The 27166-nt window shown below is 34.5% G+C and overlaps 2 pseudogenes; both read right to left on the bottom strand.

Moving 5' to 3' along the window:
• Window positions 1-11456: 11456 nt before the first annotated feature.
• LOC146926929 (F-box/kelch-repeat protein SKIP11 pseudogene) lies at window positions 11457-13011 on the bottom strand (annotated as a pseudogene).
• A 12104-nt stretch (window positions 13012-25115) lies between these two features.
• Window positions 25116-26500, bottom strand: LOC146926928 (F-box/kelch-repeat protein SKIP11 pseudogene; annotated as a pseudogene).
• Window positions 26501-27166: the final 666 nt, after the last annotated feature.

The following is a 27166-nucleotide window of genomic DNA, read 5'->3' as shown; positions in this document are numbered from 1 at the left end:
AGATTAAACATCAATGAACATGTTGAACAATATAACCCTATGATCTCTCCCAACTTTGAATCCTTTGTGTACGAGGCGGAAGAAGAAGAGAATGAAGAGATTCCCGACGAGATCTCTCGGTTGCTTGAATGAGAAAAAAAGACCATTCAACCTTATGGGGAAGCCACAGAGGTAATCAACTTGGGTACCGAAGAGGACAAGAAAGAGATCAAGATTGGGGCATCACTTGAAACAAGTGTCAAGAAACGAGTGATATGACTTCTCAAAGAATATGTTGATGTGTTTGCTTGGTCGTACCGAGATATGCCGGGTCTAGATACTGATATTGTGGTGCACCATTTACCTTTGAAGCCGGAATGCCCGCCGGTTAAGCAGAAGTTAAGAAGATCCCGCCCTGATATGGCCCTCAAGATTAAAGAGGAAGTACAGAAACAGATTGATACAGGTTTCCTTGTTACATCAGAATACCCTCAGTGGCTTGCCAACATAGTGCCTGTTCCAAAGAAGGATGGTAAAGTCAGAATGTGTGTTGATTACCGTGACTTAAAAAAAGCTAGTCCCAAAGATGATTTCCCATTGCCTCATATTGATGTACTGGTTGACAGTACTGCAAAGTCCAAGGTTTTCTCCTTCATGGATGGTTTCTCCGGTTACAATCAGATCAAGATGGCACCAGAAGACAGAGAGAAAACATCTTTCATTACACCTTGGGGCACTTTCTGTTACAGAGTCATGCCGTTCGGCTTGATCAATGCAGGTGCTACCTATCAAGGAGATATGACTACTCTATTCCACGACATGATGCACGAAGAAATTGAGGTTTATGTGGATGATATGATCATCAAGTCGATTACTGAAGAGGAACATGTCGAGTATTTGCTGAAGATGTTCCAACGACTGAGGAAGTATCAACTTCGTCTGAATCCTAACAAGTTCACCTTTGGTGTCAGATCCGGAAAGCTTTTGGGTTTCATTGTCAGTCATAAAGGTATTGAAGTCGATCCCGACAAAGTCAGAGCTATCAGAGAGATGCCCGCTCCACAAACGGAAAAGCAAGTAAGAGGGTTTCTCGGACGACTAAACTACATTTCTAGGTTCATTTCTCACATGACTGCAACATGTGGACCAATATTCAAGCTACTCCACAAAGAACAAAGTATTGTATGGACAGAAGATTGCCAGAAAGCCTTTGACAACATCAAAGAATACTTGCTAGAACCTCCGATTCTCATCCCTCCAGTTGAAGGAAGACCACTGATTATGTACCTAACTGTGTTAGAAGATTCCATGGGTTGTGTGCTTGGACAACAAGATGAAACCGGAAGAAAGGAGCACGCCATCTATTATTTGAGCAAGAAGTTTACTGATTGCGAATCTCGATATTCCATGCTTGAGAAGACTTGTTGTGCTCTAGCCTGGGCTGCCAAACGCCTCCGTCACTATATGATTAGTCATACTACTTGGTTGATATCTAAAATGGATCCGATCAAGTACATCTTCGAGAAGCCCGCCTTGACAGGAAGGATTGCCCGGTGGAAGATGTTATTATCTGAATACGATATTGAGTACCACTCTCAAAAGGCAATCAAAGGTAGCATCCTTGCAGATCACTTGGCTCACCAACCGATTGAAGATTATCAGCCAATCAAGTTCGACTTTCCCGATGAAGAGATTATGTATTTGAAAATGAAGGATTGTGATGAACCACTTCTCGAAGAAGGTCCAGATCCTTAATCAAGATGGGGTCTGATATTCGACGGAGCTGTTAATGCTTATGGTAGCGGAATTGGGGCAATCATCATTACTCCTAAGGGTGCACACATCCCCTTCACTGCCAGGCTAACGTTCGACTGTACAAACAACATGGCAGAGTACGAAGCATGTATTATGGGTATCAAAGAAGCCATCGATCTGAGAATCAAGAACCTCGACATTTACGGTGACTCAGCTCTCGTAATCAATCAAATCAAAGGAGAATGGGAAACTCGCCACCCCGGCTTGATCCCCTACAAAGACTATGCAAGACGATTACTGACCTTCTTCAACAAAGTTGAGTTGTACCACATACCTCGTGATGAGAACCAAATGGCAGATGCTCTAGCTACTTTGTCTTCAATGTACCAAGTAAATCGTTGGAATGAAGTGCCATTGATCCATATCAGACGTCTCGAGAGGCATGCTCGTGTATTCACTACTGAAGAAGTTGCTGATGACAAGCCATGGTTCCATGACATCAAGTGTTTTCTTCAAAGTCAAGAGTATCCACTCGGAGCATCCAATAAAGACAAGAAGACTCTAAGAAGATTGTCAGGCAATTACTTCCTGAACAGGGACATTTTGTATAAAAGAAACTTTGACATGATGTTACTCAGATGTGTAGACAAGCACGAAGTGGATCTATTGATGCATGAAATACGCGAAGGATCCTTCGGAACTCATTCTAGTGGACATACAATGGCTAAAAAGATATTAAGAGCAGGCTATTACTGGATGACAATGGAAGCTGATTGTTATAAGCACGCCAGAAAATGTCACAAGTGTCAGATCTATGCCGATAAGATTCATGTGCCGCCAACTGCACTCAATGTTCTTTCCTCTCCGTGGCCGTTCTCTATGTGGGGCATTGACATGATTGGAAGGATTGAACCCAAAGCTTCAAATGGGCACCGCTTCATTCTAGTGGCTGTTGACTATTTCACCAAGTGGGTTGAAGCCGCATCCTATGCTAATGTGACCAAGCAAGTGGTGGTCAGGTTTATCAAGAATCAAATTATCTGCCGCTACGGTGTCCCTAACCGGATCATTACGGACAACGGGACGAATCTGAACAACAAGATGATGAAAGAGCTATGTGATGATTTCAAGATCGAGCATCGTAATTCTTCGCCTTACAGAACTCAGATGAATGGTGCTGTCGAAGCCGCAAATAAGAACATAAAGAAGATCGTCCAGAAGATGGTAGTGACTTACAAAGATTGGCATGAGATGCTTCCATTCGCATTACACGGATATCGTACTTCGGTACGCACATCAACGGGGGCAACCCCTTTCTCTTTGGTATATGGCATGGAGGCGGTACTTCCCGTAGAAGTTGAGATTCCTTCGATGAGAGTTTTAATGGAGGCTGAATTGTCAGAGGCTGAATGGGTTCAAAGTAGATATGACCAGTTGAATCTGATTGAAGAGAAGCGCATGACTGCCTTGTGTCATGGACAACTATATCAGAAGAGGATGAAACAGGCTTTTGACAAGAAAGTTCGTCCCCGTGAATTCAAAGAAGGGGATCTTGTGCTCAAAAAGATCCTAACTTTCCAACCAGACTCCAGGGGCAAGTGGACGCCTAACTATGAAGGCCCGTATGTTGTCAAGAGAACCTTCTCAGGCGGTGCCATGACTCTTCAAACCATGGATGGTGAAGAACTTCCACGTCCTATAAACACAGATGCAGTCAAGAAATACTTTGTCTAAAAATTATAAGAACAGCTCGATAAGTCGAAAACCCGAAAAGGGCGGCTTAGGCAAAAATGAGCGTCTCGGTGGGCTGAAAACCCGAAAGGGCGGTCCAGGCAAAAATTAGAGACATTTAAACAGAAATCATCATAACCCAAAAGGGCGGTCTATGCAAAAATGAAGGATTAAAAGAAAAAGACAAAGTAACTGCGTTCAGTCAGGCACATCCACTTGGGGCATACCTGCTATCAAAGAATCTCCAATCCGAAGCATCAAAAAGCAGTGGAATTCAAAGTTGTTAGGGAGGATAGGGTTATGAAGTTCAATATACCTCTCCATTTCAAATTACCATTTTTTCAAACTTGGTAAATCTATGGAGTCGCGCCATTGGCAGGCCACCATTCAAATAATAAAATTTGAGCCTTTGCCCCTTTTACTTGAAATTCTCATTTGTTCTATTTTCCAAAATCTTTATATTTTTTGATGATGATATTTTGAAGCAAAATTCATAACACTTTTTTTTTCATGTCTTTTTAAAAGCATAAACAAACAAGCACATTTTGGGACTCGAGAGTAAAAGAAGCATGCCTCAACATTGTCCTCAATAATGGTTAAACCTTGTCAAACAAGCATGGCTAAACACTGCAAAGAAAATAACAAAGGAAAAACACGACGACTAAAGTGTGTCGATGAAAGAACATTCTGTGTAGGCTTACAAATGGCGACTTCTTCCATATTTTTAATGGTTTCTCTCCCCAGAAGACGTCTGTTGTTACTTTGTCCCCAAGGAAGCTTGCCGAGTGTGCAGTACTGCAACGTCGGTCCACTTCCCTCCCTACCAATCCTGTCTCATTTCATTGAGTCCATCTATCACATACAAGGAGTCACATTCATACATTCATGCATCCATACATCCATGCATCGACATTTTCGCATATTAGTACACATCATATACATCGCATCATTCATACATTGATTACATCAGTCATCCAAAGTCTGGTTTAACAATATTCTTTCAATTCGGTCATCATTTCATCATTTCAAGTGGCTAGTTCCGACAAAAGGACAACCTGAGTCAAATTAATCAGTTTCAAGTGGCTAGTTTCCGACAAAAGGACAGCTTGAGTCTGCCTTCAATCAATTTCAAGGGGCTAGTTTCGACAAAAGGACAACTTGAGTCAAATCAATCAATTTCAATTTCAAAAGTGTCATCCCCAGTTTAGCTGTTCAAGTGGTGTCACTAATCAATTTCAATTTCAAATGGCGTCATCCCCAGTGTGTCTGGTCAAGAGATGTCACTAATCCATCTTTTCAAGTGGCAAGTTCTAACCAATGAACAACTTGAACCCTTTTCAAAAGTGTCATCCCCAGTGTGTCTGGTTGAGAGATGTCACTAATCAATCAATCAATCTCAAGTGACAAGTTCTAACCAACGAACAACTTGAACCCTTTCGAAGGTGTCATCCCCAGTATGTCTGGTCAAGAGATTGTCACCTGTCCTGTATCAAGCTGCTAACCCACCAACGGACCGCTTGAATTACCTTTTTATCTCATTTCAAGCTACCAGTCCACCAACAGGCCGCTTGAGTTTACCTTTCTATCTCATTTCAGGCCACCAGTCCACCAACGGACCGCTTGAGTTTACCTTTCATCACATTTCAAACAGCCAGTTCCAACCAATGAACAGGTTGAGATCACATTTTAAATTCTCGAAAGTGTCATCCCCCAGTGTGTCTGGTCGAGAGGTGTCACTAAAAAGTTTTGTCCCCTTTAAACTATCGTTTCAAACTAATACGATAACGTACAATCTCCTTCCCCACTGAAACTACACTCCCCTAGCAGAGTCGGATCCCTCTCTTCAATAAATTTGGGTATCCCGTTGTGTTTTCTCGTCTCAGTCAAATCATCTTTGTCGTCCTGCATTCATAATTACATCACGAGCATTCATAACATCTTAGGTCAAAATTGGTGCACTTTTGTATTTAAGTCTCTTCGGCCCGTCAAATCAAAGATTCCATCTTCAAATCTCTGGACGAAGAAAACTTAAATAGGGGCATCTGTCATACCCCAATTTTTGACCTAAGGATCCTCCATTCATACACCGACACGTGTCCTCTAACCCTGATCAGTCTTTGAATTTTCAGCGAAAAATTCGGCAGCGAGGTATTTTAAATACCTCATATTTGGTTCCGAGTCGGGCCCTCTTCTCTCAATTTTTATTTATTATTACTTTTAGTTTATTTATTATTACTTTTAGTTTATTTATTATTATTATTATTATTATTATTATTATTATTATTATTATTATTATTATTATTATTTATTTTAAGTCCAAAATCTGTCCAAAAATATCCAAGGTCCAGCACCAAGCAGCTGTCATGTTCCCTAAACCAATTTCTGTCGCCCCTTTGTTCAGACATAATGTCTCAATCAAATCTATAAATACAAGCACACCTGCAACCAACAGAAGAGGAAAAATTTCCAGCAAAGAGGCAAATTTCGATCCAACACAACAATTTTTCCAGCCAACACACAAACAGGCCGAAATTCACAAGAAACCTGCATAATCATTTCAACGCACAAAAAGAATCTGCAAAACTATAAAGTCAGTAACAGAATCAAAACACATCACCCTTTGTTCATCAAACCAAACCTATCGCCACTATCAAACACATAAGTTTACACATTATTTCCATACTCACAAGCCTACACCATCATCACGCATCAAACCCATATATACATAACAGTGAACCGTCAAACCATACAACCATCGATCCAACAAGCCCAAACACAAACAAACAGTTCCATTAAACCATCCAAAACACCTTTCAAAATCGATCCAGACATAGTCACAAAGAATGAATTCACGCAACAGTCACAACCAATACTACAATCGGCCAGCACCTAAACCGACACAGCAGACTCAAACAAATAACATATACAAACCAAATCCGAAAAAGAAACTTTCAAAAGGTAGTATTATAATTCTTAGATCTAGGTTGTTTGATTTAGCTTTCGTGATTTTTTAGTCTGAAAACGAGTAGAGGAAGTGAAATAGAAGAAGAAAAGCAAAAAAATAAATAAAAGAGGAGTGGCCCTAGCGGCGGCGCCACCACCTGCGGTGGTTGGCCACCACGCCGGAGGCCACTCCGGTGACAAGAGAAGATAGAGAGAGACGAGAGCATAGAGGGAGAAGAGAGAGAAACTTGTGGTTAAAATGATGAAAAAAACCAGCACCACATACATATATATATATATATATATATATATATATATATATTACCAGGTCGAACCGGTTCAACCCTTGAACCAGTCTGAACCAGACCCATGAGGCCCAACGCGCCTCTCTTTCCTGTCAGGCCCAATCCTCTTCATTTTATTCCTGCACCCCCCTGTTTATTTATTGCACCCTTTCCCTGCATCGCATTTTATTTTATTCATGCATTTCAATTCCGTTTATCATCTTATTTTTGCTTGCTGATGCATTTATTTTATTCGTCTAATCTCTTTTATCTTCTTCTCATGCTTTTTATTTTATTTTATTTTGCATTACATTTTATTATCTACTATTATCATATGCATATTTACATTTCGTCAATAAATACACACCTCAATCCAGAGTGCTCTGGTCCTAAATCAACTGTTAATATTATATTATTCTCTAGAACGATCTGGTCCTTGTTAATTAAATTAATCCTGAGTGCTCTGGTCGTAAATTAACTGTTAATATTATATTATTCTCCAGAACGATCTGGTCCTTGTTAATTAAATTAATCCAGAGTGCTCTGGTCTTAAATCAACTGTTAATATTTCTGCTTATATAATTGTTCTCCAGAGTATTCTGGTCCGTGTTAAAATAATTTCATATTTCAGCTTAACATTATTTTTCTCATTCTGCTTATATAATTTTCATATCAATATTCAAAATAACAAAAACATTCAAATAACAAAAAAATCACAAAAATATTTTCATAAACAAACCTTGATCTTAAATCAAGTGATCGTTCATTTTATTTTCTTTCTTAATCAAATCATCAATCAATTTAATTCTACTTTGAGTCATCTTTTCTTTCAAATATCAAAAATACAAACAAATTCCAATTTGCCACTTGGCTTTACATTTTAAAACCTTTTCAAAAAACTATTAAAAAACACAAAACAAATCAAACGTCAATTTCTACCCCGAACTACGAGGTTTTGATTCTTCACGGGTGCGTAGGCAAAAGACACGCGTCCTTCCAAATCAATAAAAATGTAGATAAATTAGGTCTTTCTTTTCTTTTATCATTTCAAATTCCATTTTTTAAGCAAGCAAGTTTATAGCACAAAAGTTAAATAAAATCAAGAGGTTCTCGTAGAGTACTACGAATATTTAGGGTGCTTAACACCTTCCCTAAATATAACCAACCCCCGAACCCTTAATCCCTAGAAATGTGGTATTTGAACCTTTTTCCACTTTCTTTTGAAAAGAATTAAATGTTCAGTCATGAAATAAAATTAGTGGGTCAAACGCCAATCAAATGACCTTTGACCGTCCGAAAAATGACGCGACAGTGTTCATCGTATCAAAGATGATTGTTTGGTTGAGGGGGAGAAATAAATATATGATGCACTCTTTTTCCCTTCACCATGGTTTTGTCCCATTGGGTTTACCTAGTAAGATTTTAACGAGGCAGATATATCGGATATTGTAATCTTTTTTCTTCACTGAGATTTTCTTCCATTGGGTTTTTTTCTTAGTAAGGTTTTAATGAGGCGTATCCTTCATGGATATCCAAGGGGGAGTGTTATGAATAATATTAATATGATGTGGATGTCCATTTCCCTAAGGCTTTCTATGTTCCTTAACTCCTATGAGTGAATGCCTATATTCATTGTTATTGGCACTTAGTCTTACGGCTCTTCATGTACTTGTAATATCTCAACCAATTGGAATATCTTTTCAAGAAGCCTATTTTCTCCACTCATTTAATTTATGTCCTAGACATATCTTTAATACAATCAATATTTATTAAATTACTAAATTTAATTGTGACACATGTTACAACACTATATATAACATTACAATATAATAGTTTCAATGCACACATAATACCCGAAATGCTTATATTTGAGTTTTTATGAGCATTTATAGTGGAAATTTGTTTAGCCTACATAGATTGAGAATACAATGAGTTTGCTTTTTCCTTATTATTCCATTTGCGCACTTGAAGGATGTTAAATTGTTGAATAAATATTATAATAAACAAACACTTCTTTCATTCTGCAATGTTTGTTGAGATAATTTGTTTAACACATTCATGCTTATTAATGAAATTTAGGTTGTAGTGCTGAATAACATTAAATAGTTTAAAACATTGCTACAAAATTATGTCTTTGCTAAGTGAAAATGCATGTCATACTAAGAGCTAAATTATTAGTTCAATAGAAGGTTTCAAATGATATTTTCACATAATTTTTATGTCTCATATACTTGTTTAGAACAAACAACTCATGCTTGGATTGAAGTTTTCATAAGTATGTTTTATATGATTATCAAGTATTATCTACTTATTAATGGACCCAAACCTAACTTTTTAACATTTTTAAACAAAACATAGGAATATAAATGAAATATTTAATTAAAACATATTAGTTCCTAAATTTTCATGAAATGTTGCAGTAAAAAGTTGGATTTTCGGCTACCAAGTTCCGCACCATTTAAAATGCTACAGTTTTTCACATTATCATGCTAATTATTTTTTGAAAAGTATTTTGCTTTTAGTGTAGGAAATGTTGCAATGTCACTAATTAAGATAATATGTCGTATGAAATATAAGCATTATAAAATTGTTGTTCATAAAATTAAAAGATATTTTTTGCTTCATAATTTAATGGTAGATATTCTTAAAAGATATATTTAATTGGTGAGTAGTTTTAAGTTAATATTTTATATTACTCAAAAACATTTATTATGGACTCAAAGTAATTTATAAAGGACTATCAATTCAATCTATAAAACTTTCATATAACAACTTTGATGCATCTCTCACATCGTTAAATTAGAAGTTTGATACACAATCTTCTTGTCGACGTGTGGGTAGTTGAATATATGATATCTTTATCACTTTAACTCATGTTTTTATTTTGTGCTACTTTTTATTTTTCGTTGTAAATACTGATGTAACTTTTGGCGTTCTTCACTGGCATTCCTTGTGCTAGGGAGGACCTTTTGCAGCGGTAATATATTTCATTTTATCCTCTTCAAAAAAAAAAAAAACTCTTGTGTTTCACCACAAACGATCATGTCACCATGTCAATGATGAACATCACTTCTTTAAGATATCAAAATATGAAGGATTACACTCCTGCAAAAGTGAATTAGTAGTAATAAAAACACAACAATAAAATATTTTTGTTAATTTTTTTTCTTCCAGTTAATCTAATAAAATAATAATTTGATTTTTTCCATTTTATCAAATGAGTTTAATGCCTAAACATTAAAATTAATACCAAAACTATATATTGATTTAATTATATAGTGCTATGTCAATACTTACCTTTAAGGATTCATCTTTCTCATGTCTTTTGTATGAAAATACTTTTCTAATTTTAATTTGTTTTAGAAACTAAGATGAAGTCAACCTCCTATATAATTCACTACCTTCTACCCTCGCTTTAGCCTCTTAACTAGAATGTTTATTTCTTCAAATTATATGTCAATTTATAAACTACACTATAAATAACTTTGTAAAATGATTCACTTTGTGAGGAAAGTAGAGAAAAGTTGGGGTAGCTACAACATTAATCATGTTGATGTACTAATGTCAAAATTTCATACAAAAAAATATTGCATGCATATACTTCCTTCATATTTATATATAAGCATATTTTTTAAGAAACAAAATTGTACAAATAGAATTATTATTTAAAATTTCCGGACGTATTTAATACATTTTTTCAAATTTATTTATAATTAATTTGTATTTGACTATGAAAAATTGATATCGAATATATTTATACACAAATTAAAATTTATTTATATTTATACATGCCAGGAGTCGGACCACTCTCTGCCCTCATCAGCCTCGAGCGTTACATGCCCACCAAGTAGAGGCGTTACATGTGCGATGTGTTAATTATAGGAGGTCTATTGAAATTTTTTGTGCTTTAGGTTTCATTGCTATAGGAGGACTATATTGTGAAAGGTTGGGATTGATGTGATGTATCCGTTTATTAGTGAAGTTGACTCCCACATATGCTTGATCTCTGGTTTGACAAAGTTATAAATATAATAAGGTATTTGTTTTAACATTTTGATCAAGAAATAAAATCCTTATCTTCATACTGTCATATCTAGACCTTCTTCTCTAATTTAAATGATGTTAAATAAACATCATTATTTATTAAACATTAGTGGTTTTTGTAAAGTTTCATTTGGACTGATGTTATGTTTCCATATATTTACTTCCATTCAAGAATCTAACATATATTAATCTCTAAAAAGCCACATATCAATATAGATACATAAATAAGTATATTCAATAAAATTATTGTGTAATACTATTCTATCTTGTGTATGCTTTATACATAAATTAATTTTTGCATAGCCCAAGTGATGTTCATAGTGAAAAAATTATGTTATGAATCAGAAGGTCATGTTGTTGTAAAACATGAAGAAGTTTTATTAAAAAAATGTATCTTATTTCTGACATATTAAAAAATTTCTGACATATTATTAAAAACATGAAGAAGTTTTATTAAAAAAATTTATGTTATGCACAATTAAATGTAAATATAAGGCCAAAACCTATTGCATATTCTATTATCAAATTTCATAAGATTTATATTATGACTTAATCTTCCCAACATGAGAAGCTTTCATTAGTGTCAAACTGACCTTACTAATTTCATTAAGCATTTTGAATTATACGTTGTAAATTAAAAAGTGTTAAAATATCAGCCCTTCATTTTGTGACACTTTTGCTTTAGTCTTCAAAACAAAAAACCCTATTGATATATATAGCTATCATTCCATCAAATAAAAACCTTTGACAACCCATCATAACAACTAGCTAAATATTTTCTCACTAACACCAATAAGAAAATGGAAATAAAAAACAACAACAACAATATATAATAAAAACCAGAAAAATCCAATATTATAAAAACAACATGATAACAACAAACCAAAAGTTATTATACTACAATATTTTGAGCTAAATTAAAAACATAAAATAATAATAAAAAAAGGTAAAAGTACTACCATCAACACCCCATCACAGTGCAGTTATGCACAAAACCCCCTGATTGCTTTCCTGCAAGCCGATTCCATTGTGGTTCTCCTTCATTTGGGATCCAAGCATTTATTTCCATCATGCTTCCACCATGAAGAACAGGACCTCCAAGTTATAATAGATGATCTCCACATGCTTTAAAGGCTAATCCCCAACCATTCATCGAAGTAGCTTGCTCGGGAAAGCTTCCAATGATGACCCAACAGTTGTTGTCTCTATCATACTTCTTTACTTCTTGTTGTCCATAATCTGCAGCATACAATACATTTTTTACAACTGCAATCAAAGGAGTTGACCCAAAAGAAGGCGGTGTCTCAAAAACTCCAGTTCGTACCGGGAACATGTTGGGTATTTCACGCCATTTTTTTGTCTTCATATCAAACTCCTCACCACATGTAAGCTGTGTTTTTTTGTCAGCTGCTATCCCAGCAAGGACATAAAATTTTCCATCCATGAATACACTTGAACACATTTTTCTTGCTTTATTCATGTTTGGAAGGATCTCCCAATTTCCAGTGTCTGCGTTATAGAGCTCAGCAGAACTCAATATGTTGCCACATGGATCACAACCACCACCTAGTATTGCAATTTCTCCAAGACTAGCCGAACTAAACAAGCATCTCGGAGTATTCATCATTCTTCCAACTGACCACATAGTTGTCAGAAGGCTATACTTATGAATTATAGGAGCCATTAATTCCTTTCCAATGACTAGAAGCTCAGTACCAACAGCCAATGATTCCCTGTCTGCCAACATAAAAGATGCATCACAGGTCATTATAGGCAAATGTATCCATCGATTACGATTTGGATCAAAAGCCTCCCATTTAAGGGCTTCACAAGAGAAGTACACCCAATGTTCTACTATGCCCACTTTTCTCCTTAACTTATATAGTTCTCCTGATCTAATTAGCGATTGAAAGCTCTTGTTCAATGAAACAATTGAACCGTAATCAGATCTTGACAACCAAAGAAGACACTGGATTGATATATCTCGACCAAGATGTTCACTAAGCAAATTTGAGTCAGAAACCATAATGGCATACTTTTTTCCATTCCCGTTGTCTATGGAATGGACAGGAACAATGACATTATTTTGCATATCCTCTTCCTCATCCTTCAATTTTTCCTTTCCCTTTGGATCAACTACTTGCTTTTCTAACTTTTTTGACACAGTCTGCTTTTCCTCTACATCTAGTTGATGATTATTGCTTGGAAGATCCATCAAGTGATGGGCCTCAATATCCCACTGGTTCTCTTACTTATATGAGTTTGAAATTAAACACACACAAGCCCACACAGATACCTAAGTAAACATGCATACAAATGTCAAATAGTAAAGTAAAATCAATAAAAAATATTAAACAATTTCCATCAATAAAAAGTTTTTAATTCAAATGAAGAAGAAATTTCATGTTGAATCATAAATTGATACTTTATGGAAACAAAAATTTCACACAAGGATCACAAACATGGAAGTGAGTATCCAGTTTACGATACCATCTTATAAAAAATGATAATAAAAAATAAAGATTTATTGTCCTAAAAACTTATGATTTTCAAAGTCAAACACGCACAAGTTACCTTATAATATAAAATAATAAAATAAAAATGTAGCATATCCAAATTTATGGTCCACACCATTCTATCAACAATCCTTAAAAATAATCCATCAACAAAATAACTTTTGAGAAAGGATCCCTTATAAGTAGAATTTGCATGAATCTCAATCCCCTTTTGCTACACGATTATTTGTGCTAAAAAATTGAAACAAAAGGGTTACCAAGTAGGAAAAAGAAAAACCACATGAAAAAAAATCAGATCAAAATAAAAGGAGAGAACAAGAAGAAAAACTTACAAATTTGGAAGGATTGGAAAGTTAGTTCTATATCTACAATTTCTCTATTGTCCAGAGTGTATATACTCTCTCGTTAATATTTTATATTTGAGAGATCATATTGTTTGTGGTCAATATTATTCTTTATTTATAGAGAAAATAATATTAAGTTATATTTCAAAGAAATGTGTGCACCTATGGTGTACGAAAACCACATAGTGCAAACCACTGAAGTCCGTTACTTGAAAATACTGTCAACTTGAGTTTGGAGTCTAAGTAAAGTCAAACCCCTAATGTTCGTTACTTGAAAATATTGTGAACTTGGTTCATTGTATAAAAAAATTTCTCCTTTAATTTACTTTATTTGTTGTTTTTTTTTCTTTTCCACCATATCATCTCTTTTAATTTTATTAAAACTTTTTTGTCTTTTTCTCGCCCTCTACTTTTTTTCCCTAACCCACCGTAATTTGAATATTTGACCTCTAGTAGGTGGTCTAAGGTATCCAATAGTAAAATCCCTTTATGCGACTAATCTGCGATGTGACAAAGGAATATCCACTTTTTTCACATGGGATAGACAACCTATTAAATGATTTTTTTTCATTGGGAAGTGCTATTTTACCAACTCTCTCGAAACTATACTTTTTTTGAGCAACTTCCAACACCATGTCGGTGTTTTGTTTTTAAATTTAAACTATAAAAAAATAAGAGTAATTATGAAGTTTAAAAACTGAAGTTTTCTATAGGTAGACTTTGATCAAATCCCATTAATTTTAATTTTACCTTGAAATTTACATTTATTGTGTGAAAATGATAAACAAATATGATTTTTTTATTTATTAATTTGACAACTTTAATTTCTATGTGTAGACTTTGTTAATGTTTAATAGAATGTTGAAAATGACAAACGAATATGATTTTATTTTCTTCTGAAAATTGTCAATTAAGATATAACAGAGGGAGTATTTATTAATTCAAAAGATAATACTTAATTAATATTGTTATAGAATTTAGTATATTCTTTATGTGTTGAATCAAGTTATTCTAGAAACTATAAAGAGAGTTATTACTTCAAAAATGAATTGGACTAAATGTGAATAGATTTTGTCAACTTAAGTAAATGATCAGATATTTGATCCTTGACTCATGCGTATGGTAATTTTAAAAAAATAGTGAGGCATTATATAGTGTAACTTTACTTATAGTTACTCGTGGAGTAACTCTATTTTCCTCTTTATACATAATTAAGATAATTATATTATAAAAATTACTTAGATGTAATAAGTTAATTTTAATTTATAAAAAACCTTTGACTACTTCAATATAAATTTTGACCATACAAATAATAGCAATCCATTAAAAAAAACTTATAGCAATAAAAATATAAAATATTCGACCAAAACTGGACATTAATGTATTTTTTTGGGATAAGAAGCTAACAAAAAGAAAAGAAAACAAAAATCAGTTAAAAACTAGTCTTTGTGATACATCTCACGTCAGGCATCAACCTGCAGCAGCGGAATTAAACTATCTGGTGGCTCCAAAAACTCACGCCAAATCTCAGAACTTGCAGCTCCTAGTTTAGCCATGAAATCCACGGATGAATTCAACTCCCTCACATAATGTTGTAGTTGAACGCTCTAGCTTCTATGCGGCAAATCTCGCACATTACTAATGATTGCCGCATAATGGTGCCAAGGATTCACCATGGTTGAAACCGACTGAAGAGCCAACGTCGAATAAGAGTAGCAAGTCACCTCCATATATCCTCTTTCCCAAAATGCTTTCAAGCCATGATACATAAATAATAGCTCTACGTGTATGATGGTAGAAATACCAACATTACCTGCAAACCCATAAAGCCATGCCATCACTCCTACGAATAACACCACAAAAACTAGATATTTCGGGATTTTCAAGACTGCTGGCATTCAAATTCAAGACAACGATCTTACTTTCATCGGGGTGCCAAGTTACAAAACGACCTCCTAAATTTCGTGGATAAAGCCAGGGAGAAACAGAATGGAGAAGGGCTGTCAAATTGTAAATTTTTACCTTCAAGGAGAAATTAAAAATTATCTCATTCTCCATACAAAGTGAGTTTAGTGTGCACCAAATCCACCAAAGAGCTGCATAGATTAAATGATTCACTAAACGCGCCTTGTCTAAGTCATGTGACTATAAAATGCTCCCAATATAAGTTGATATTGTTAAATCCGAGAGCAAGCCAGAGATTCTTAACAAACGTATAGTTTCGAAAATAGTGCATGATACTTTCACCACTATTGAGGCAACTCGGCAAACCGTCCAACATAGAAACTTAATATTTTCAGGAGCAGCTAAACGCCAAATCCACTTCCACAATCCGATCTCATCCTTATGAGCATTCCACTTGTAACTTATACTCAACTTTCACTGAATACACATCATCCAGATTACCCTTCCAAGTGAAGTCATCCATAATCCGATCATTCAAACACGCTAGGATGCCACAAATAGCCTCAGATACAAGAGAATGAAGTTGGGTGGACAAACAATCCAACACTAAAGTATCATCTTGAACTACATCAACTATTGTCAAGTGGACATCATGAGTATCAATATATAAAACTTTCTCACACAGCCAAATTTGGTCCATGACGCATACCAAAAGGAAGAAAACCCATCTTCTAGTTGAACCCATTTCGAAGAACTGCTTTTTCTTTCATAATAGAATTCGATACAGAGGAACCTAGAGTTGTGGCATATAAAGAAAGAACTTGTCATTAAAAAAATCAGTGTCAAAGCAAAGAGACCCATAACTTATCTGAATTACAATGAATTTCCCAAACCAGCTTCCCCAGCATAGCTATATTTTATTCACGAGCCCTTGGAATACCCAACCACCAACTTTCCATGGCATAGGGATCTTATCCCATCCCACCAGATTGACAACCTTGTCCTTGTTCCCTTTCCACAAAAACTATGTGCATACTTATCTATTTCCTCACAAATAGAAGAGGGTAACCAAGAAATCTTCATGTAATAGCTGGGAATTGAAGTCAACACCGGCTAAGGCTAATATTCCCGCCTTGTTAAGGAGCTTGTTCTTCCAGGAAGCTAATCTCCTTTGAATTTTATCATTCAAAAACTCATAGCCACTCATAGTCAACCACCCACGAACCATAAGGAATCCAAGATACTTTTCTAGCGAAGAGATTTACCGTATTCTAGTTGTAGGAACCATTGATTTAACCCTACTTCTTCTAGTGGTAGCTGAAAAAAAGGCTCTCGGTTTTAAGATATTAACTTTCAACCGCAACATATTCGCAAAATTTGTTAAAATCCTTCCACCGTGATAACTTGAGATCTTGTAGCCTTGGTAAACAAAAGAACATCATCCGCAAAAAATAAGTGGGATAGAGTCGACCCATTGCGAGATATGCTCACCGCCTTCCAATGATTCAACTCCACTACCTTCAAAATATCATGGGATAAAAACTCCATACAAATCACAAAAAGATAAGGGGAGAGAGGATCCCCTTAACGCAATCCATGAGTAGGAGTAAAATCAGGTAACATTGTGCCATTCCAAATGAGTAAGAGGCTTGAAGCAGTCACACAATGAATAACTAAATCAATAGTAATGGATGGGAAACCAAATTGTTGGAGACAAATCCGTAGGAAAGACCTTATCTAAATCAATGAGTAAGATATTTCTCTAAATCAATTTTATATACCACATCTCCCTTCTTCTACTTCGATTTGCGCATTGAATGAACAACTTCTTTCAAAATAATAGCATATTATCCGTTGTACCCATACCAGGGAGAAAACTACTCTGATACTTCCAACTATTTGATCTTGGAAAGGCCTCAATTTGTTCACCAACACTTTTGTTATTAGTTTGTATATGGTATTGCATAAACTTATTGGTCGTAACTCCTTAAAGCTTTGTGGACAGTCAACTTTAGGGATAAAAGTTATTAAAGTTTCTGTAATAAATGAATCAAAAGTACCTGTAACAAATGCTTGAGTCACAAGATTAGTCACATCTCCCCCCGCTATATGCCAATATTGTTTGAAGAAGATACATTGAAATTCATCTGGTAATACCCCGTTCGTTTATGTTGTGAATAATATCAGTTAACAATAGAATGCGCGCGTTTGAGTTCAGGGGCGAATTTGGAATTTGAGCTTTAGGGGTATTTAAGGACAAAAGGTCCCAAAATATTCATTTGTCTTGCAACTTTCTCTCTCTAGGTTTTTCTTACAAACTTTGCTCTCTTCCCTCTCTAGAAAATCGATGCCCATCCTCCCTTAACCATCATCAACAAGTGATTTTCTTTCAAGCAAGCAAGCAAACATGAAAGGAATGATAAGCTAGTGAAGGAAACAACTTAGTATTCTTGGATGCAAGCTTCTCCTTTTGATCTTTTCATCTTTAGGGTTTTGGTTAGAGCTTAAGAATACTTGTGTAATACTTCCTTGGTGCAAGGTGAGTTCTTAGATAGAAAACCTTCCTTTGGTTTGAGCTTTCTTAGTGTGTAAGCTATGAATTGTGCTAGTTTTTGCTAGTTGTGCTTATGGTACTCTAAAGCTAATTCATGATGATTATTCGATAAAATTGCCATGGAATATGTTGATTATTGCTCTTGTATGTTACTGGATGTTTTGGTGCATTGCAGGAACCATTAAGATGTGTTTTGGGGTCAAAATTGCAGATTTGGTACCACAGACCCGAAGAATCACGCTATTAGCGAAAATTTCGCTAATAGCGAAATTCTTCAGGCAGGCCACGCCCCAGGTGCGCTAATAGCGCAGGCCTCTGACCTTGCCAATGTGCTTTTGGCCTGTTGGCCCATTCTAGGATCGGTGGTGCGTTTCGAAGCTTTTCTTTCATCGTTTTACAACTTTATAACCCCAAAACGACATCTAGGAAATGAACAAAACACGTAACGATTCTTGAATTAAAAATCATGGCAATCATAACATAATCATCAAGAACGACTTATGAGAGTTTCACTTAAATGTGAAGAGGAAAGTAATATTTTCATCAAGGGAAGAAACATAGAGACTCGACATAGTTTGTCGAGAATAGAATAACATCTTAGAGGCGATGTATGATAGAATGTGATATGATTAGATATCTTTTCACTAAGAATATTTTAACAACACATAAGTGTTGTGTCTCTTGCGATCACACTAGGTTGGTCTCAAGAGGTTTCCATTAGGTGAAACGAGATTAGCCGTAAGGGACCCACACATCACTTAGGGAGTTCCATTGGTTTACCTTAGTAAGGTTCCCATCGGTTAGATAGGGTTTGCGCTCGGGTTTACTCCACCCCGGGGCTTTCCGTAAAATGAATTCAGATATGGTTATTGTTCAACGCTAACTCCTAACTTAATTATTTCTGGTTATGCAACGACGTTAGATACGTTCAAGCTTATGATTAGAATAGTTAAGGATAGTCATGTCGATGACGATCTTAGGTTTTCCCCTAATCGTCCGACTTAGTAATGTGACATATGTGTAGACCTCAATACTTAGAGTGTGTCTTGGTATAGCGGCCTTAGACTTTTCCCTTAACCGCGATGTCACACATAGAGATATTAAGCCTATAACAAGTTTTGAAGAAATCCAAGACGGATCTAGCATGCACTGACGTCTATGCATCATGACCACACACGTATAATCAACCGTCAGGTTGTATTGTAGACACGTGGTAACCATAGGTGTTCCCCCAGGTTATCACTAGCTAGGGTTAGATAGAACTCACTTAGGCATTATGTCTCATTCCTCTCCTTATTTGTTCAGGTTCTCAGGTTTCACGTGGTAAAGGTAAAGAAAAGGTTCTGGATTGATTATGCTTGCAAGGACTTCATCTTGGTGTGGAAGTAGTTGATGCATATGTATAATTATAGATGTAGTAGCAATGGTTGTTTATGTAGACTTGTACGACAAATCTCTATGTGGAATAATGTATCATAAGACTTTGGTTGTTGTAGTTGTTGAACTTTTGTCTTGATGACAATGTCGTATTGTAAAAATTAATGTATATAATATCAGTTTTAACGCACTTTTGATTATTCTAGACACTATCAAAGTGGGCGTTACACATCTGGTCCCGGAGACTTATATACATGCATCTGATTGAGTGCCTTAGTTGCCTCTTCTCTGGTTACCACTTGAGTCAAAATACTAGTAGCTTCCTCACAAAGTTTGGGAACATGCAATCCATCACTAGGTGGAACACTATTTATCTTATTTGAAGAGCTATCTTATGTGAAGAGCTACAAAACAATTGCTTGAAATATCTTTGCGTCTCATCTTTCAGCAAATTATAATTTGTACACTATATGTAGTTAGGAAGGTGAAGCCCATGGATTCCATTACGTTTTCTTCGAATAACCTTCTGAGTATGAAAATATTTGGTATTTCTATCCTCACACTTGATCCATTTTTCCTTAGATCGTTGGTACCAATGGAGTTTCTCTTGGAAAAGTACTCTATCATATTTTTGTTGAAGTTCCTGCGAAAGGTACACTAATCTGGAAGAATCAACCATCTCAAGAGATAATTGAATTCCTTTGATTATTTTCTCAAGAATAGTCTTCCTCTTTTGTATATTCTGAAACACTTCCAAATTAAATATTAAGAAGTCATTTCTTACCTGATTGAAAGTCTTAACTGGACAAGGATTGTTATTCTCCCAGGCTCTTTCCACCACACTTTGATATCCTGGATGAGTGATCCAGGAGGCTTCAAATATGAAGGGTCTTGGGTCAGACCTTGGAATCAAAGAGTTGAACCGTAGGAACAGAGGATGATGATCCGAATGGAATTTATTTAGCACTTCAATAGAAGCATCTGGAGAGCAAGCTGCTAGGACTTATTCACCACACCTCTATCAAGCCGCTTCATCACACTTCTTTGGCCTACACAATTCCACGCCCACGTGAACTTTCCACCAGTCGTAGAGACATCTAGTAACTGACACATAGTTCGAAGCATAACATCAGTCCTGGTTTGATTAAAATTTCCTCTCCTTTGTTTACTTGGGAGGATAATTTCGTTAAAATCGCCTATAATAAACCGTATGATGTATATATAAAACATTAATGTAATTATGACTAAACTAAATTATCGTATGAATCTTTATTTTTTAATAAATAAAAAATAAAATATTTTCAAGAAAAAAAGATATTTCAATTTAAGTCATAATCCATGTAATATTCTGTATTAAATATTTTATTATAAAGATATCATATAAAAGATTTATTTTAACCGCAATAGTTGATAACTACTACTCTATACATTTTTATTTTCATTTTAAGATTATTTACATATATTATGAAATTAAAAATTTTGATACTTTTCAGAAAATTATTTGTCTCTAACACGCTTATCTTATCCCATTCCACTTATTTTTCCCTGTAATAAATAATTAAGGATGTTGTTCATTAAAAAAAAAGCTAATCTTACATTGAAATTTAAAAGCAAAAAATAAATAAGAGCTAATTTTGTTTTTCAAAAGGAAAAAGTTGGAATAATATTATTGAGAGAAAATACTGCTTAAATATTTAAATAATATTAATGAATTAAAATAAAGAGCATAAACTACACTTGAGATGTTAGCCCAATGGTAAGATCTTATCTTGTAATCTCAAGCCACAAATTTTAAACCCCCTTAACAAGTTGTAAAATGACCATTAGTACCATTTTAATTAGTAAAAATTCCTCCTTCCCCATTTTTTTTTAAGTGGACCATAAACGGAGATATATGCTAAGAGAAAGATTTAAAGTCACAAAACCTATTAAACTGTGTGAAGTTCTATGCTATTTTTTTTTAATGGCTTTTTTGGCCAATGTAGTATTAGAAAAATTTAGTTTTATTCCTTAAATCATTTTCTCGCTTTTATTCCCTAATATCTAAAATATTCACTTTTAGTTCATGTATAACTATTTTTAAGTGATGAGTTCGAAAATCCATTTGTTTTTTATGCGATGTTTTTCTTAAACAGATGAGTTTTTCTTGATTTATATATATTTTTTTAGGTAGGTAGACGAAATGGCAAAGCCATTATAAACTCACACACACAAGTGGAGGTACCGGGGTTCGAACCCCGATCATGGCATCCGGCCTAAAAATTTCGGCAATTTGCCAGTTGAGCTAGGACTTGTGGATCTTGATTTATATTTCTTTTGATGTGATTTGTTGATAGCGTTTCACTTGTATGTAGGTACTTTTCGTTCTCATGTGTGTTTTTTTTTTTTTTTTGTATTTTTATAGGTGCACTTTTTTTTTGATTTATATTTTCTTTTTTTGTACTTTTATATCATTACTAAAAAAACAAAAATTAGTGAGGAAAATTTAGCGAGGGAAAACATGAAATCCCTCTCTAATTCCATCACTAAATTTTGCGACCAAGGAATTTGTGAGGGATTTTATTTTTTCTGTCACTAGTTTCCCTCCCTAATTTTGCTTTTCCTAGTAAGTGTTCTATTAATGAGTTTTGTAGGTGCACTTGTCTTATATTTCTAACTTTTGAGTTATGTAGTTTCATTTTGTTGTCAATGTTTTCATTGGTGTATGGGTTCACTTCAACTTCATGCATGGTGTATTTTCTTTGTGGTAGTTTGTAGATATTTCATTGGTGTGCAATCGTACTTGGATTATATGCTTGGTTTAGAGCACATGACATCAGTGCCAGATCTATACTTTGACAACATAGTTTTTATTTTCCCAGTGAATTTTGATTCTACATATGTTTTTTATTTTTTATTTTTTAAAGTTAGTCATTGAGTTTTTCTATATTCATTACTTATTTTTGTGATAGAATGTTAATGTTTCATTGGCATTGGCATTGTACTCTTATATTGCAAATCTTGATATAATATAACAATGTTAACATAATAGTACATCATCTTTAAAAAAAATAAATAAAGAAATAATAGTACATCAATGGTGGTCTCCATAATTGTTCTAGATAAAGCCACCTCACAGTAAAATAAGGTATACGTACATATATGAGTTTACATGCAATATTCTTGAAGGTATGTTAGATACAAAAAAGAGAGTTTGAATTGTGTTGACCATTTTAAAAAAAAAATCTTTTAAATTCTTTTAAATTAAAAAAAATTCTCTAGATGTGTTCACAGTTTTTTTTTCTTCTTCAGAATATTTCTTTTTATTTGAGAATAAGCCATTTTATTTAAATATCTCTTTTTATTTTCTATCTTCCATGAATGTTCATAAGAACCATCTCATGGTGAATAATGCCAGTCTGCTTGTATGGACCTCCACAACGGGATTGTTAACTTCTTCAATTCAAGTGAACTTATTTTTATACTGGAAAGAAATTATAGTTGTTGGAAGTTTCATTCCATATTTGCAGTTTGTACAAATATTTGTTAGAAATAATAAGTTAAACTTAGGTTGTGTTGGACACATACCATCTTTGTCACGACCCAATTTCAAATCATGATCGGCGAACAGACTAACAGCAACTCATCATATATTTGGTCTGGCAATCCTAATCCACTAAAACAAGACCCTCTTCTAAAAATACAAAGCCGTTGAAATTTGACGGTGTCTCATAATGCAATTTTTTTTTTGGTTAAATCTCATAATGCAATTTAATTATCAAAAAAATATATAAAATCTATATTCTCGTTTGGACCACTAAGAAGAGAAAAACATTTCTCACTTATATAGTTGCATCATATTGACATCAAACAATGACCACCATTCAAGATAACATTGTTCGATAAAATGCACAACATGAACCAATAGTTAGTCATACACTGAAATTTTCAAACACATCTACAATTAATATTAGTTAGCTTTTCATATCAATATAATTTACCAATCCTACTATGTGCATATAGACCACAATATTATTCTCTCAAAAAAAAAAAATAGACCACAATATTATCTCTTCATTGTGGCTAACGGTCTTAAAGGGGCTATGAGCATTTAGCATGTAGACTGTGTTATCTCTTCATTGCAGCAAACAGTCTTAAAGGGACTACGAGCATTTAGCGTGTAGACTGCATTATATCTTTCTTGTAGTGAACGGTAACCATGCTAAATTACTATGAAAACTTTACTCATAGGTTGCATTATCTCTTCGTTGCAACGAACGATGATCATCCTAAATTACTATGAGAATTTTACTAATATGGTGCATTATCTCTTCGTTGCAGCGAACAATGATCATCCTAAATTACTATGAGCACTTTACTCATAGGATGCATTATATTATCTCTTCACTGCAGCGAAGAAGGAATTGAATCAACTGAGAATGATGAGTCGCAAGATAATATTTTGGTTATTATAAACAACAGAGGCACTAAACAGATGATCTATTTTCTGAGTTTGTCAACCATATTAGACTTGGAGGATGGTGAAGATTTAATTTGAGTAAAGTCCAGTGATTAGATAAATTACATGCAAAGTATCCAATGCATGTTGAAGTTGACTACTTTATAACCAGAGGGTGAAGAAATCAAATTCATTGGTACCAAAGGGAACAACCAGATGTGCACTTAACTCATCTAACATTGAAGGCTTGACTTGTGTTGAAATGGAAGCTTCTGAATGGAAAATAATTATAAAGGTATGGTTTATGCCTGATTGAAGGCTTCATTCTAGAGGCACATGCAATATGTTTTATCTAAAGGTGTAAGTTGGCTTAGATGTATATAAAACATCTTAGATTTTTCTACCTTTTACAAGATGTTAAGACTTTCCAAATAAGGGTGAATTGTAAGCATATTTCATAATGATGATTTGAATGCAATTGACATATGCGTATACTCTTGGTCACACTAAATTCGATACTGACACATGCAAACTTAGGAGTTGAAATAGATTACATCATTCTTTATATGCAAAAGATATAACCACAGTCTTACTAGGTGCAATTAAGTTAGCATGCAAAATTGGTCATCTGTGGTTATTTTTATCTTAATTTTTTTAATTCAATAATTACACACGTGACGTGCCACGTAGACATTGACCGGTCAAAATTGGTCAAAAGAACCAAAGATGTCAAGGGGCTAAATCTTAGGGGGCTAAAATTGTAGTTTTTGTACATAAGGGACAAAAATCGCAACTTTTTATAACTTACGGGGGAAAAGTGCACTTTAGCCTAAAAAAAGGTATCTTATTTCAGGTGAATTTTACTTGTAAGAAATTATGCACATTTAACTATGTAAATATAGGACTAAAACCTATTGCATATTTTATTATCAAATTTCATAAGTTTCATATTATGACTTAATCTTTCTAACACAAGAAGCTATCATTAGTGTCAAATTGACCTTATTAACTTCATCAAACATTTTGAGTTATAGGTTATAAATAAAAAAATGTTAAAATCTAAACCCTTGTTTTTGTGAAACTTCCGCTTTAGTCTTCAAAACATAAAACCCCTATTGCAATGTATATCTCTCATTCCATCAAATAAAAACATTTGACAACCCTACATAATAATAACTAGCTAAATACATTCTCACTAACATCGATAAGAAAATGGAAATTAAAAACAACAACAACAACAATATATAATAAAAACCACATAAATCCAATATTATAAAAGCAACACCCACATCAACAAACCAAAAGTTATTATACAACAATATTTTGAGCTAAATTGAAAACATGAAATAACCTAAATAAGTAAAATTACTTCCATCAACACCCCATTACAGTGCAGTTACGCACATAGCTCCCGGATTCCTTTCCTGCAAGCCGATTCCATTGTGCTTCTCCTTCATTTGGGATCCAAGCATTGATTTCCATCGTGCGACCTCCAAGAAATAATAATTTATCTCCACATGCTCGAAATGCTAGTCCCCAACCATTCACCGAGGTAGCTTGCTCAGGAAAGCTTCCAATGATGGCCCAAGAGTTATTGTCTTTATCATACTTCTTTACTTCTTGTTGTCCATAATCTGCAGCATACAAAATATTTTTTACAACTGCAATCAAGGGAGGGGACCCAAAAGAAGGTGGTGTCTCTCCAGTTTGTACTGGGAGCATGTTGGGTATTTCACTCCATTTTTTTGTCTTCATATCAAACTCCTCACCACATGTAAGCTGTGTTTTTTTGTCAGCTGCTATCCCACCAAGGACATAAAATTTTCCATCCATAAATACACTTGAACACATTTTTCTTGCTTTATTCATGTTTGGAAGGGTCTCCCAATTTTCAGTATCTGCGTTATAGAGCTCAGCAGAGCTCAATATGTTGCCACATGGATCACAACCACCAGCTAGTATTGCAATTTCTCCAAGACTAGCCGAACCAAACAAGAATCTTGGAGTATTCATCATGTTTCCATCTGACCACATATTTTTCAGAAGGCTATACTTATGAATCATAGGAGCCATTAATTCCTTTCCAAAGACTAGAAGCTCAGTACCAACAGCCAGCGATTCCCTATCTGACAACATAAAACATGGATCACAAGTCATTATAGGCAAATGTATCCATCGATTACGATTTGGATCAAAAGCCTCCCATTTAAGGGCTTCACAAGAGAAGTACACCCACTGTTCTACTATGCCTGCTTTTCTTCTTAACTTATATAGTTCTCCTGATCTAATTAGCGATTGAAAGCTCTTGTTCAACGCAGCAATTGAACCGTAATCAGATCTTGACAATCGAAGAAGACAATGGATTGATATATCTCGACCGAGATGCTCACTAAGCAAATTTGAGTCAGAAACCATAATGGCATAACTTTTTCCATTCCCGTTGTCTATGGAATGGACAGGAAAAATGACATTATTTTGCATATCCTCTTCTTCATTCTTCGAATTTTCCTCTTCCTTGGGATCATGTACTTGATTTTCTAACTTTTTTGACATGGCTTGCTTTTCTGCTACATCTAGTTGATTGTTGCTTGGAAGATCCATCAAATGATGAGCCTCAAAATCCAACTGGTTCACTTACTTATATGAGTTTGGCATTAAACACACACAAGCCCACACAGAAACCTGAGTAAACATGCATACAAATGTCAAATAGTAAAGTACAATCAACAAAAAATACTAAACAATTTCCATCAACAAACAGTTTGTAATTCAAATGAAGAAGAAATTTTATGTTGAATCATAAATTGATGCTTTATGGATACAAAAATTTGACACAAGGATCACAGACTTGGAAGTGAATATCCAGTTTATGATACCATCTTATAAAAGATGATAATAAAAAATAAAGATTTAATGTCCTAAAAACTTATGATTTTCAAAGTCAAATACGCATTGGTTACCTTATAATATAAATTAAAATAAATTAAAATGTAGCATATCCAAATTTAAGATCTACACGATTCCATCTACAGTCTTTAAAAAAAAAGTCCATCAACAAAAAAACTCTTGAGAAAGGATCCCTTGTAAGTAGAATTTGCATGAATCTCACTCCCCTATTGGTACAAGATTATTTGTACTAAAAAATTGAAACAAAAGGATTACCAAGTAGGAAAAGGAAAAGTCGCTTGAAGAAAATCAGATCAAACTAAAATGAGAGCACAAGAAGAAAAACTTACAAATTTGGAAGAACTGGAAAGTTAGTTCTCTATCTACAACTTCTCTATTCTTCTGAGTGT

This window comes from Medicago sativa, chromosome 4 (genome assembly GCF_051527215.1).
Source record: "Medicago sativa cultivar Bolivia chromosome 4, Bolivia_mono, whole genome shotgun sequence".
Classification (NCBI taxonomy): Eukaryota; Viridiplantae; Streptophyta; class Magnoliopsida; order Fabales; family Fabaceae; genus Medicago; species Medicago sativa.
The sequence above is the reverse complement of the archived record's forward strand: the minus strand, read 5'-3'. Positions and strand labels throughout refer to the sequence as shown.